Genomic DNA, 15,085 nt, shown 5'->3' with positions numbered 1-15,085 from the left:
GATAACCACTTGGAGAATTAATTAAAAAATTATTTCTCTTAATATACAATTTGTACAATGAGCCTTACCAACAGAGACAATGTTGGATAATGGTGTACAATATTGTCATATTATAACGGAAAAATTTTCTTAGTAAAATATGTGGGTCTAAAGTTCCAAAGTATTAAATTTAACAAATGAGCAGATTTGAAGAATTTTCTTCTATATATCCTGCCACCGCAGAAAAATATAGTAATTCGAAAATATTACTTCCTTTTGAATTTGTGAGCAGTTTTTAAATTGAATATTGAGACCTCTACAATTTTTAATTTACATACGTTCTTAGAACTGAATTGCAACTAAGAGTTTTGAATTTAAAGATTCTGAAATTTTCTAAAAAAGCTGATGAGTGACATACCTTAAGGATACTAAAAGGATTCATAACAAAGATGCCACGATTTTCACCTTTTTTAGGTATTTTAAGAAAAAAAAAAATATCAATGAATTTCAAAAATAATAAAAAAATATTTTATATCAGTAAAATCATATTACATGTATTCCAAAGAATATACTAATATTACATAATACTGAAATAAACTCTGTAAAAAGTAAATATTTACAAAAGTTTGAGTACAAATAATCGAATAACAGGCTCACGGGGTTAGATTGTCACACCCCCCAAAGATAAGCCTTCATTTCAATCTTTAAAAAAAAATAATGAACCATTTTTGTCCCTCTGAAGAATCACATGGACTCCTTTACCATTAGGTATCTAGCGACTCACATAAGTATAACAGTTACTTGTTATATTAAGTGAAGAAAAGTCTAAATATTCTACATGTAGAAAAAAGGCAATATTTGATATCACCTCCTCCGAAAAAATATTGACAGTCATTTAATTTTTACTACTGTATTTACCGATAAACAGTTTCAAACAATAGTATGTTTCTAATTACATGTACTAATAAGTTGATTGATTTATTGTGACATAATGATACAGTTCCGACTTCTAAAAACATAACGTCACACTTATAAAAACACCAAATAACACAATCAAGGCAACTTAAAAATTCACTACAACTACAACGAATGTGTGGGTAATGTATTGGACATTGAGTATGTATTGAGTATGTTAGCTTCCTCAGGGCCTTTTGTTTGTTTGTATTTTGTTAAACGTCCCTCTCGAGAATTTTTTACTCATGTGGAGACGCCACCACGTGTCGATGGAGAGCTGCAAATTTGTGTTCTATATACTCGGTACTTACGGCCATTAAGCAGTGAGGGGTCTTAATTGTACCAGCATATATTAAGGCAAAGGACCTCAGTTTATACGCTTTTATCCGAAGGATAGGTCTCCACGTCCCATAGTAGGGTTTTAACCTGCAACGTAAGGATTGACTCTTTACCTCTCAACTCTAGAGCAGACGCTCTACCAGTTTTCCGCGCGGGCCTCTTCAGGACGTAGATAATGCACCCGCTCTGTGTCAATCAATATTTCACCCATTGGCGTCTGACATAATCAATGTTGCCCTCACCCAAAGTCAATATTTGTATACAACAAGGGGATCTATATCATTTTATAAATGAAGTGAATTGGGAAACTGGATATATACACAATAACTTAATACACATAGAAGAATTAATAATCATGCAAAAACATTTTTTCCAATTTAATTCGAGTGCAAAGCGGTAGATAATTCCTGCCAAAATTTCATCATGTTCTCTCCATTTTCAGGCCATCGGATACTTTTGATAGACCACCATATGTATCTGAGGTCCTTTGGCATTCTTTCTATAGGAATACTATCTTTTATTATCACTATTATGGATTTTTCTCTGTGATTGTGAAATGCATGAGTGACCACCATCTGAATGGCATACGTATCCCACCCACTCTCCAGGAAATTTTCCGTCACGAGAAAAATGACTTTCCGGCTAACATCAATATAGTGCAAAAGTTGCTCAGCTTTTGAAATACCAGGTATAAAGTCTTTATCCGGAAAGCTAATTAAGAATCCTAAAGAGAGAAGCTCTCCATACAGAACTGTACAGGCTAATTGGTCATCCTCTTCTGCGTATGACATCAAACTGAAATGTTTTTGCATTTACAACATGTACGACACCTTTCCATCGATTACGCATGCGCAAAATAACATAATCAACATGAACACGATATTTTTTGACTAATGCTGCTGTCAGAATTGTCGTAAGTAGAAGTACGAGCATAATGGTAGAACAGGTAAGCCACATGTTTTCTTGACATTTCTTTTCAAATTCTATAAATGCCTTTTCCTCTAAAAAATCTGCCAATGACACCGATTGGCTAATGCACATAGTGCTTTTTAGATCCCCAAATATGATTTTATTTTCTTTCATCCATTTTAGAGAAAAAATGTGTGTACATTCACAATTTATTGGGTTTCCTTCGATATGTAATGTAAAATTCTTATTTAATGTCAATAAGTTGTCGATATCAAATTTTGTTAAGAATGTTAATTTGTTAAAGCGAAGGTAAAGATGATTTAGCTTTTGTAAATGCGATACAGGAATTGTTGTTAATTCGTTGTGATCGAGATATAAAGTTAAAAGGGAAAGTTTTTGATCAACAAACGTAGTTGGTGGTAAATAGGATATTTTATTAGAACTCAAATCTGCAACTTTTAATCTTTTAAGCCCCATGAAAAATGTTTCCATAACTGGATTATAAGTAAAGTCAAGATCCGCTTTGTTTGCCAGAAATGTTTCAAGTTTTGTAGCAAACTGTAATAGCTGATACTTAATTTTACTGCATTCGTTATTAGATATATCAAGAACTTCTAAAGAAGGCGTTTGTATTGGTGCTACACGTTTGCACAGAAAGTTTGTGTATGGTACCTTTAATTCTTTTAAACGTTCACCGGATAGCGTAAAGTCAACGGATGGGATACCCGGAGGAGGAATATCAGTAGAAGAAGCATCTAATACTGTTAAATGTGTTGAGAGATTTATAGTAAAAATCGGCCTATTTTTGAGATGCATACGAATTGGATAACTGTGTTCAATCGTGTTCCTAACAATCGCACAAAAATCAATAGACATAAGGAATAATGCCTGCAATCTCGGGTATCCTGTGAGCAAATCAATCATGATATCAGGCTTAATAAACTCAATCCTATTCATAGATATGTCGAAATACTCCATACATTGACCCATTCGTGTCTTTATAGGATTGTCTAAAATTCTAGATATCCGATTGTGAGTAAGTGTGACCTTCTTTGTGCATGTATTAAACAAATATTTACAATTGTCCTTGTTTAAAGAAACTTCTCTTTCTGCATGTTTTTGTTTATTGTCATCAGCATTAATGTAATCCATTGTCCTATTCTGAAGACATTTTAAGGATTGTAATGCGACATTTAAGTCGCACATTCCACCAAAGTTAATATAGACACCTTTCAAAACAGGAAATGAGCAAAATATTTCTTCACTGACATCACAATACACTTGGTTTCTGAAATATAATTTCAGGTCATATATGGGAGAGTTGGAGAGACCGACAAAAGTGTTCTTTGTTAGATGAAATTTTGATTTTTCTTTTAACAAAATCACTCGTTCCAATTGTGTTAACTTTCGAAAATGGTCACTAAAATGAAAATCTTTGAAAACCCCTAATGTCAAACTTTTCAAAGTCAATATTCTGGAAATCTCAATATCTGGATATCCCTGATGTTCAAATGCATTGTAATGTATCTGCAAAACTTTCAGCTTTGTTAGATTAGCAAATGATTGGTTTGCCAGGGACAGTTTTGTCAAATTGCACTCATAAAGAGTAAGAACACATAAATTCTCCAATAAACCAAAAGCAAACTTTTGTATTATTGTAATATTGTTGAACTGTAGATAAAGAGCTTTTATATTTGGCAACAATTTGGCATTGACTATAGAAAAGGTCTTAAATGAGAAAGTGGTGAATTTGTTCCAGGAAAGATCCAAAGCCAACGACGTATTTTCATATCTTTCTGGTATATTTCTAGGAACTGTTCGCAAGCCCAGAGAACTGCAGTCCCATAACCATCCTCGATTCTCACATTCATCGGTGTGAGGCCTGAAGCTACACAGCTCAGTGTTAATTTTTCCTGCATTATCTAAATTTAAATAAATGTGTATTTGTCAAGCAAAAAAACCCACATCAGTAAGTAATAGCAAATTTTGCATTATATTATTCTACTTTCACGTAAATTACTATCAAGATCAAAGTTTACCATGAACGATGAATCATATTAAGTTGTCTCGTTCAATAAGGATAAATTTTTAAGAAACAACAACCGTTACTTACCGAGAACATGGAAAATAACAAGATATTTGATAACTTCAAGATGAACCATCACGACAGCCAAATGCTAAGAAAATTATATTCCTTTAAAGAATTGTCTGTTGTCTTTTTTCAAGTATCAAATAGAGATCTACACAAAATAATTATAAAAAATATATATAAAAGTTGTATTTAAATCCATAAGATTTTTTTTTATTTCTAAGAATCTCACTTTTTATTTTACTAAGAAGGTATTGATAAATGCGACCCTCATCCAACACACAAAGTTAACCAAGTGACATGCATGTGATATTTTGAAATGAACTTCCCTTATACGTAGAAATAGAGGGGGCCAGGGATATTTCAATTTTTTTCCCATTTACATGTATGGTTATCTTTGACTCTATTGATCTAATGAGAAATATATATATATAAATCTAAAGGTTAAAATTGCAATATATAACTTCTACTGTGCTTTATCTACAATATATTTTTAATGCTATACATACAGATTTATTTTCTATAAATTAGAAATAAAAATGAATTCATAATACAAATACAATAATCGTGTAATTTTTTTTAATATATATGTGCCAAAACTAACATATTTTTATCATTCGACCCAATTGAATTTCTATCACGTTAACAGTAAAGCCAAAATTTGTACCGAAAATCTAGCATCTCTATTTCTACTGATATCAGACAGACAATTTCTATTATGTTTTGAAAATACTGCTGAGTTACCATTTGAAAGGAAATGTTTTTTTTTTTTTAAATTTCTGTGAATTTTGAGGAAAATTAATCTTGCAAAAATACATTTAACTCCTGCGATTCGCTTTATTCTATCACACGGATTAAATCAAATCATTGAAAATGTTACAAATACCATAATTTTCGTCCTAATAATTTTTACATAATTTAAACATAAATATGAAACTTAATTATATATTACAAAGATAACACTGTGGTACTTAATGCCACTTAAAATATTAAATATACATGTAATTTTAAAGACTTTCAACTAATAAAACCAATATTTATGGTATTGTGTTAATTTGTGTGAGAAATAATATGATTGAAAGTGCTGTTTTGCATATAGTCATTTCGAGTTCTTATTGATTCAGATTTAAACTCATGATACGGATATAAATCAAAATAATAAAAAAAAATTATCAAAGAATATGCAAAAAGAGAAAAAACACCGAAGATATTAATTTAGCTATACGTCTGTTTTAAATAACAAGGTCCAAAAGTTCCTTTTTAAAATTTGTGATTTGATAAAAGCAAACAACAGGCATATTTATAATATAGAGTCATAATGCAACAATATTGGAAAATTTCACAAATTTCCAATTACTAATAAGGTCACACGAGCTTTCTGAGAATGGATTGTTGTGAAACCCGGGGGAGACTTCGATGTTACGTCAGGTTTGATATGTAAAGTCACGTTATAGAAGCATCTCTCCCTAATATCCGATTCGAATTCGTAATTCTACAAAATCTTGCCCCTTTCTCCATTTTTTTCTCAAGAAAAGCCTGTATATCTCCTAGCATCAACTTATCTTCATTTTTCCTCATATTTTAAAATACTTCCCATCTTTCCACATGATGTTCCAATTTCAGTAGCAATGTCACAGTACGTCAATGACAACATGGAAGTTCAATTTTTCTTAAATTACTGGCAAAACAGTAACAAAATGTACTCTTGAGTGATCCCGGGATTTTCACAAAACGTATGACTTGATCGAAATTTGACGTTGTCTAACAACTTAAAGATGAACAATAAATCACCCACTAATATAATAAACTAAATATCCAGTAAAATCAGAAAAAAACTCTCACAAAAAGGTTAATAAAAGATCAAGCAATCGTAATAATGACACAATTTTCTTTTTATATACCATAAGGGCGGTTTTATTCTCACTTTACGTATTAAGAATTAAAATGATAATAAACGCGTTAATGTCTCCTCCGCATTTCCAAACAAACGTTTCTATGGCAACTGCCATAGAATTACTATCATTAATATTTAAAATGTTTGTTTTAATAAAAATATTCAAAAAGTGTCTACATTCTCATTTGTAATTTTCAATTAATTTCACTTAGAAATAAATAAAATATGAAGAAATTCCACAAACTTTGGATCAATCCTAGTACATATTTTCAAACAAATACATTTCATAAGATTTAAGGTCTATCAAAACGAGGAGAGATCAGTATATACGAAGGTTGTCCGTAAAACTCGTGGACAAGATAACAATTCAATAAATGGTGTCATTTATATTTATTATTAGCATATTTATAATCTTTTACTAAATGTGAATTACAAAGCGTAAAATTAAATTCAACTTTAAATATATAGCTATAATTATGGCTTCATTATTAGAGTTGGGATTCTGACCCGGATCACCGCAAAATTTTAATTAAAAAGTTATTTATTACTTTTATTTTATCGGACAACCCTCGTACATATTGTTGTTTAACATGGTTACTAAAAATAGAAATTTCCTCAAAACATATTCAAAATGCTACTACTTCTACAGTTATAGTCTGATTGATATAAATCTTCCCAAGTAAAAAGACTAAACTGAATGTTTTTTTTTTAAATCATATCTGTTGCGAAGTTTCAAATTACTTTCCTTAATGCCACTTTTCTCTTCCGTTGTTATAATTATAACCAGTTGAGCTACAGTCTCGTCAGTGACTTCTTGTTCCCCATAAATTTAATAAAAATTACGGTAATGAAAAAAAAATCTTAAAATTCCAACTTTGTACGCTAAGCATGAAAAAAAAACCCCTGGTAATCACATGAATCTTATGCAGATTTATGATTTGTGTGAATTTAATAGTTAGAGCAAAACAAATCTTTTAAAAGGCCGAAGAATCATTTCTTTAACAAGTCTATTTAGTTTTAAAAAAAAAGCATAAATAGGTCGTTCTTAGAAAAAAAAAATGCACCTACCTTTATAACTCGATGATCTGACAAGTTTGCGGTTTATACATGCATTGTTTATCAACAGAAACAAATAAGCGATTGATTTGTCAGTTGAAAGCGCTAACACATTATAGTTTATTCACTAATTAAACTGCTATCATTCAGGTGTCCATCGATAAGGATGCCAATATTTCGATATAGTTTGTAGTAATTTAAATTAATTTATATCCAAATTGAGGAAAACTTTAGAAAAATCAAACTAAACATGGGAAAAGTTTTATTTTTTTTTCACATGGCGAATATAATTCCTCCTCGTTGAAATCGAATTGAATGAAATGGTTTGCCTATTTTATAAATTTTAATGTTTTAAAATATTCATTTTCCGTTCTAAATAATTCATTATTCTAATTAATTGGTGTAAGGAAAGTTCCCATAAAAAATTAGTAAAAACAATAATGATATTTGGCATTTCCTTGCTTTTGTTCCTTGTCCTTACCTCCCGAGATGAAGATTCTCTTAAAAAGACCATATACTTCCTGACATAAAAAAATCTCTTTATGCCCCGCTTCCCCCAACTAAAATATAATATTTTTTTCTCAACAATACCATTAGGCCAAAAAAATAAATATCATACTAGTACTAGAAGTAATACCTTTAAACAAATTTGGATGAACAAATGGACAAAATCTGAGAAGTATGCCATTTCAATTTATGGCTCACTGTTACCGGTATATAATTTATAAAGGTATCATTTAACTATATTTTAGCTTGCAACACCTTACATATAGGCACGATTCTAAAGAATGCATACTTTAACATCAAAATATAGAGAACCTTATAAGTTAATTAAGCCCTTTATCTTGGAATGAAAGATGTGTAGATAACGAACATTATTCAAGCTCAAATGTCCATCAAACAATACAAAATAGGAGCGGATCAACCAGACACAGATCTCCCAAATATATATGACAGGTGGGATTAGGTGCCATGAAGGAATGAATACGATGGAATTATAAAAAAAATTAGCACAGATCATGAAATATGTTTTGATTTTTATAAAGAGACTTATTTGATCTGAAGTCAAATTATTCACAAAAGTTGTGCGAGGATTGTGTTCATGTACTAGAACTATTTTAAACAACTGATATCGTGGAAATAAAATATTTATTTGAACTTTGAGCATTTTGTGGGCACTTGGTGCAACTGTAAATAATTTTGAAACTATTCAAAATAAATTACAGCTTTCTCGTCCGCAAATCCTTTGTTTCTATCCAAGAGCATAACGATGCTACGTTGTTACGTTTATATTTGAGATGGTCAAGAATGACTAGTTGCACCTGTTACTTTCCCTTAGAATCTTTTATTATATCATGTGATACTACACTTGTTTAATATGATTTCGTTTTTACAAGCTGTGACTCTATCAATTCATTCAAAAAGAAACTATTATAAATGCAAAATCAATTAAAATGTATTTAAAAGGACGTTATCAAGACTATTATTCCGACAACACGTAGGAGATGTATTACACGTATTCAGATGTTACAATATACGTATTTATTTCCTTCAAATTGAAAAATTCTACAAGTCTGCAAATGGTCTAAAGAAAACACGCCAAGAAACAATTATTCCTGCAACAAGTAAGTTAGCTTTGGTAAGTTTGCTACTTTTAAATTATATTTTGTATAATAATATCGTGTGTGTTTAATATGTATTTATGGTATCTAGGGCGTTCAATGTGTATAAAATTTCTGATAATGTACAGGTAACATAGTACAGTCAAACATTCATTAAAATAATTCAGCAAATAGGTGTGTATCAGTTCATTAAAAAAACATTTTTTGGCAGGGAATCAGTCTGTTTTGGGATCATTCACGGTGATCCTATATCGAAATTTCACAAATTGTATAAAATTTCATATTACTAACTTTTTATTTCTTCATCAGATTTCACAAATATATTCTACTTTTTATTTCTTCATCAGATTGGTCACAATAATGTGGTATTAAGGAAAGCCTTTGGCTTATTTAAACCATACATTCCCAAGTTTTATGGACAACTCTTTATTGCAGTTTTCATACAGAACTCACAAATGGAAAAAAACAAAAACAAAAGAGTATTGCGCTATCGCTATTGGCAATTCTTCTGAAAGCCAAAGGATACGTCATTATTACCAGTTCTGGAATAGAAGGACATTGCAAAACTAAAACTGTTGTCCTACAGGATCTCATAAATCAAGGCATTTTGATGAAATCGTCACTTTCGACAAAATTAAACATGCTATCTTCAGGGATTGAACAACTCCAATGTACAGATTGTAACAAAACAGCCACAAGACAAGTTATCCAGGACTTGAATTATGCACTGGAATCTATGCACAATCATCTTAATATGTGTTTAGAAAAAACTGCCGAGAGAGGTATTGAATGTATACTGTGAAGTCATTTGAAAGAGCTTAATTAGTGGAGAATACATACTAAATATGAAGTATCTACCTCTCATGGTTCAAAAGTTATCGTGAAGGTTAAAAAAAACTATTTTTAGCATACGGGTCACAATCGAGGTCACATGGTAATTGACCTTGGTATCATCTGAAAGAACTTAATTAATGGTGTATGCATATTTATGACGAAGGTTAAAGTTTGCAGACAAAAAACTATTTTTAGCATATAGGTCACAGTCAAGGTCACAAGGTCATTGACCTTGGTGTTATTTGAAAGAGCTTAATCAGTGGAATAGGCATACTACATGTAGATGTAAAGTCTCTATCATTCATGGTTGAAAAGTTATGGCAAAGGTTCAAGTTTGCAGACAAACAAACAGACAGGACAAAATCAATATTAATTTACAGAATGTTTATTAAATTGAAAGTTTATATTAAACAGGTCTTTAGATCTTAAAAATAGTTAATCTTGTATTCTGTCAATTATAATTATTATCATAATAATATTTTTGTGAGAATGATTGTATACATAAAAGGTATGAAACCTGACGAATGTTTCTCCCACAGTTTTACTCATGATGTATATGGTGGTATATTGTTATGTTATAGTTTATGTTATACGGTTTTCACGCAGTTTGTCATTTTATCATATCTTGATATGAAAATGTGTTAACATATTAATAAACATGTTTAATTATGTTCATTTTGTACACATGTTTGTTTGTAGCTTTATTTTGTTTATTTCATTTTAACTTTAATCCAGCTGTTAATGCAAAATATAATGATAGAAAAGGAGGGCGTTCATCTATTTTAAATGTAAAATGCATGCACATATATGAAGTAAGGTTATATTATATGTATTTTGCACATGTTCATAAAATTGAATTTATTGGGTTTGTCATGTTTCTACATTGACACAATAATTAATGTAAATATTTGCTGAAAATTATTTTTTAATGACCATTTACAAACGTAAATAAAAATATATTTTCAGGATGCATATAACCATTTTTCTATGTTTTGTTAGAGAATGGAAAGTGTGCACTATTGGTGATAAAGTTACCTTTTGATGGCACAATAATTGAATGATAATGGAAGAGCATATTCATGCGCTTTTAAATGCTCTTTTTGCCAGCAGTTACACAAAGTTCAAATCATTATGTTTATTTGTGTTAACTATTGGTTTGTGTGTATACTTTTATTCAAATACATACTAAGTGCAGATATTTTTTGTTTAAAGAATTTTCCCATAATTATTGAAAGAAGTTATCATTAATCAACCCATCAACCCCACACAACAAGTTGCGTGAGGTATAATGTTTTTGACCCGTCCATCAGTCAGTCAGAGTGTCAGTCAGTCAGTCCTGTTTTTTTTGTCAGCGCAACTCCTCTTAAACCGCTGCACAGAATTTCATCAAAACTTTGCATATATTTAGGACACAATGTGTAGATGTGCAGACTTCTTAATTTTTCCGGGAATTTGCACACTTTTCAACTTAGATTTTTGGCCTTACCTCGAATATGGAGATAAACAGATTGTCAGTGCAACTCCTCTTAAACTGCTGCACAGAATTTCATCAAACTTCGCAGGTATTTAGGAAACAATGTGTAGATGTGCATATAACCGGGAAATTCCGTTTCCTTTATATTTTTTTTTTTTAGGATTTTCAGCACTTTGAGTTTTTGGGAAGCGTGGGGTATTTGAGATTGCTCACTTTTTCTTTCTTTATCACTATATCAATTATGTGCATGTGTTTAATATGGGGTACATGAATTGTAATAAATGTGAGCTTTATCGCGTATTCGTAAATTGAAAAAGAAATTTCAAACATCATGGAATAGCATGTTTCAAATCATACTCAATCATTTTACAAACTTTTAAACAAAAATTACCAAAAGCAAAATTGAGCTCCTTAATAGACTAAATGTAAACACTGTTAAGTTAGTGAATGGTTTTATTTTTCCATTTAATAAACGTAAAACTGGCGAATCATTTGACAAAATTTCACATATAAAACGCCCATAGAGTCTACATGTTTATGTAGATATAATTCACGTTCTGTCTGATGATGTATACTGCGCGTTGATTGGTCGAATCGGTGCTGCTGGGCAGCAGATAGAAACAGCACAGGGAAACGACACAAAAAGCAAATATAATGAAGACGATCCTACCACTGTTCCAAGAACCAGTAAAATAAGGAAGACATGGCGGCTTCATTCTCTGATCTGGAAAAAAAACCCAACATTATTTAGAATATATACAAATTTGAATTTGCTCAACCTTGCTTTATTAATTTGATTAAGTTCCATTTTAAATACAGTACAGGCAACGCGGATCCCGTATTTCCCGCGTCCCCGCCGCGGTATAATCACAACGCGGTATTTGGCCAGGTAGACAGGTAAACCGCGTTCCCTCCGCGGGAAATTCACCACTTACCTGTCCCCGCCGCGGTTAAATCATCGATCAATTACTGACAATTAGTATCGTAAACAAACGGGAGTTATCTCCCCGAATTGTGATTTGCGAATTTTCCCTGTAACAAAAAAAAAAAAAAAAAAAAAAAAAATCAAAAAAACAAAGAATCAAAACAAAAAACCGTGTGTTTATTAATTAATTTTGCTATGAGCAGAATTTAAACTAAGAAAAAATAAGTTTATTTTTGGTTCTAAAATTACATATCAATATTTGAAATTGAATAGAAAATTCTATTAAATTGTTACGTCTTTGCAGTGGTAAATTATTTTGTGTTATTAAGAATCTATTAAGAAACAAAATTAAATACTAGAAATTTTAATTAGTTTTTTTTTTAAATCTTCATATAATATGCAAACTGTAATAAATGTTGAACTCAGACTGTTTAAGTTTCGATAAACGATTTTCAGCATTCATTTGAAAAAAAAGATGTACATCTTTTAAAAAATGTACATCTTCATATTGTTTATTAATTAATTTCGATTTATTATATATAAAATGTACAGGCTTTTTCTTAAAGTGTCAAATTACCGGAAAACATCCGATGACGAGCATTTGCAGTTACATGTAGTGGGCACGTGAACTTAAATTTTCTTTATCCAAGATATCAAGAAAAAAGTTCTTTTCTTCTTTATTTCTCATCGTTTATGTTCTGTTCCCAAATTAAGAAAATTTTTCTTTAATTTATTTCCCTCTTTTATATAAATGTGCAGGCATTTTTCTCAAATTGTCAAATGACCGAAAAGCATTCGATGGCGAGAGTTAACTTTGAGCACGTGAACTTTATACAAGAGATCAAGAATAAATATCGTTTTTCACCTTCATAATTAACATGTATTACTTTTTAAAACAATGTCTTTCTTTTTAATTTTAATATTTCTCGATTTTCGTGTTCAATAGATAAGATAGGATGTGCAGGTGTAATGATAAACTTCACAGACGAAATTATAGTTTATATCAATAAATATTCAATGCAAAAATTCATATATTTTTGTTTTCTTTGACAAATTCTGTTTCTTTGTGTATTAAGTATTAGCCGCGATCATTTCCTGTGTATAGGGATTAGCAGTGCCTGAGCAGGAAACGACATGCCCTGGGGGTTTCACACCTGTCTTAGAGTATACCTTAGGTAACGCTCGCTGGATGTGCACATCGTTGTCTAGCCATTCAACAACACATTTGATTCATTGTTTCATTATTATTTCATCGATATCATTTTCAGATGCGACATTAGCCTTGGAACTTGTGTCAAATTATTGTTGCTTTTTTTAAACGGAGTATATAAAAAGAATAAAAGTAAAAAAAAAAAAACTTTTAAAACAAATTAATGAAGTATCTAATATTAATTAAATAAAATAATGATCCATTGCTATGTTATTTCGTGTCTGTTTATACCTGTACCAGTTAGTAGAGAGAGAGAGAGAGAGAGAGAGAGAGAGAGAGAGAGAGAGAGAGAGAGAGAGAGAGAGAGAGGGGGGAAATATCACAATATTAAGGCACCTGCATGATCGTTTTTCCTCCTTTTTGATCAGTATATCAATTTCTTAAGTCTAGCGAATAAAACTACCGCTGATTAATCAGTTTATTGACCATTTGTAGATTTTGTCTAAGTTTTATTGTTATTTATCGAGAGACTTGTTTATGATCCACTTTCTTCTTTCGTTTAGCATATGTTCATGACATGTAATTTGAATTACTTCCCTTTTTGTTGCCAGATTACAACGACAGATTTTGGTGGTTAAAAAAACGTATTTTTGTTATAAAATTTGATTAAGAAAAACACAGTGTATTAAAATTGTCGAATTATTGAAAATATTTATTTGAAACAAAAAATTTAAAAAGGATTCTGTCTGCAACAAAAACATTGAATTCTTTATTTCATGCATTTCAATCTATGAGCTACACATAAAAAAAAAACGGCTTCGTTTTACAATGTCGTAGGAAAAAGCATACAGGTAATACACTCAGGTAACATCCTGTGTATATAGGTAGTATGTACACCAGACAGCGTCGTTCCCTCTGGGCTTCTCATCCGCTTCGAGTAAGCTCCACTCCACACCAAACTTACCTGAGGAAAACTGAACGGTAACACAGACATCTGAAAACTTGAAGTTTGGCAATTTGCTGATTAAAATAAGTTAATTTTTGTGTTGTGTGTTCAAATATTTTAAGGGCCCATATTTGTGTTTGTGTTTTATTTGAACCGGAAAAATCTGAAATTTGTTTATGTTCATTGACATAATTTTAGTAATTTTCGAAAAGAGCAGAAAATACAAATACATTCAAATACTAGCTATGATATTATTGATATTCTGAATAAAATGACCTGTGATTATTTTATTAACAATAACCCCCCCCCCCCCCAAAAAAAAAAAAAATAAAAATCGTCGATATTTAGTTCATAGTCTTACAGTGTAGCTCATAACAATGGAACAACGGTATTCCTACACTTATGCGTGTTTTGTTAAAATTTAATTGTAATTATGTATCACTATCTACATGTATCATCGTTTTTCATGCTATTATTTATAACAGATATGTATACAGAAGTAACGGTAGTTTTCTAAATGAAACCAAATGACTTATATAATCTCGCAGATAAATAAACACATAGCTACATGTAACTGCGACTGCACGGGCTAATTGTGAACACCGGTTGCACCAGTGCATACAAAGAGAAGCGATATCATGGCATTCTTTAAATTTTAATTATACCTTTTTAGCAATTTGAAGATCATTTGGGGTGGCATTATTGATTTTGAAAATAAACTTTAAGTTAATATATTCGATAAATTATTCGACTTTATTTCATCCTATACTGTACATGTATTACTGTTAACAGACGTGTTTGAGAGTTAATTAATTTTGAGTGACTATTGGTACAAAAAAAAGATGTTTTTTATTAAACAATTTGATAAAACTTTTAAAAAATGAATTTTTAAAGAATCCATGTAATGGTATAAA

General features: G+C 30.7%; 1 pseudogene; it reads right to left on the bottom strand.

The window, feature by feature from the left end:
• Nucleotides 1-1,585: 1,585 nt before the first annotated feature.
• On the bottom strand, nucleotides 1,586-4,398 carry LOC134229373 (toll-like receptor 4; annotated as a pseudogene).
• Nucleotides 4,399-15,085: the final 10,687 nt, after the last annotated feature.

Source organism: Saccostrea cucullata, unplaced genomic scaffold, assembly GCF_032062105.1.
Source record: "Saccostrea cucullata isolate Sc308-1 unplaced genomic scaffold, CSIRO_AGI_Scuc_v1 ctg6171, whole genome shotgun sequence".
NCBI lineage: Eukaryota > Metazoa > Mollusca > Bivalvia > Ostreida > Ostreidae > Saccostrea > Saccostrea cuccullata.
This window is presented reverse-complemented; position numbering and strand designations above follow the sequence as displayed.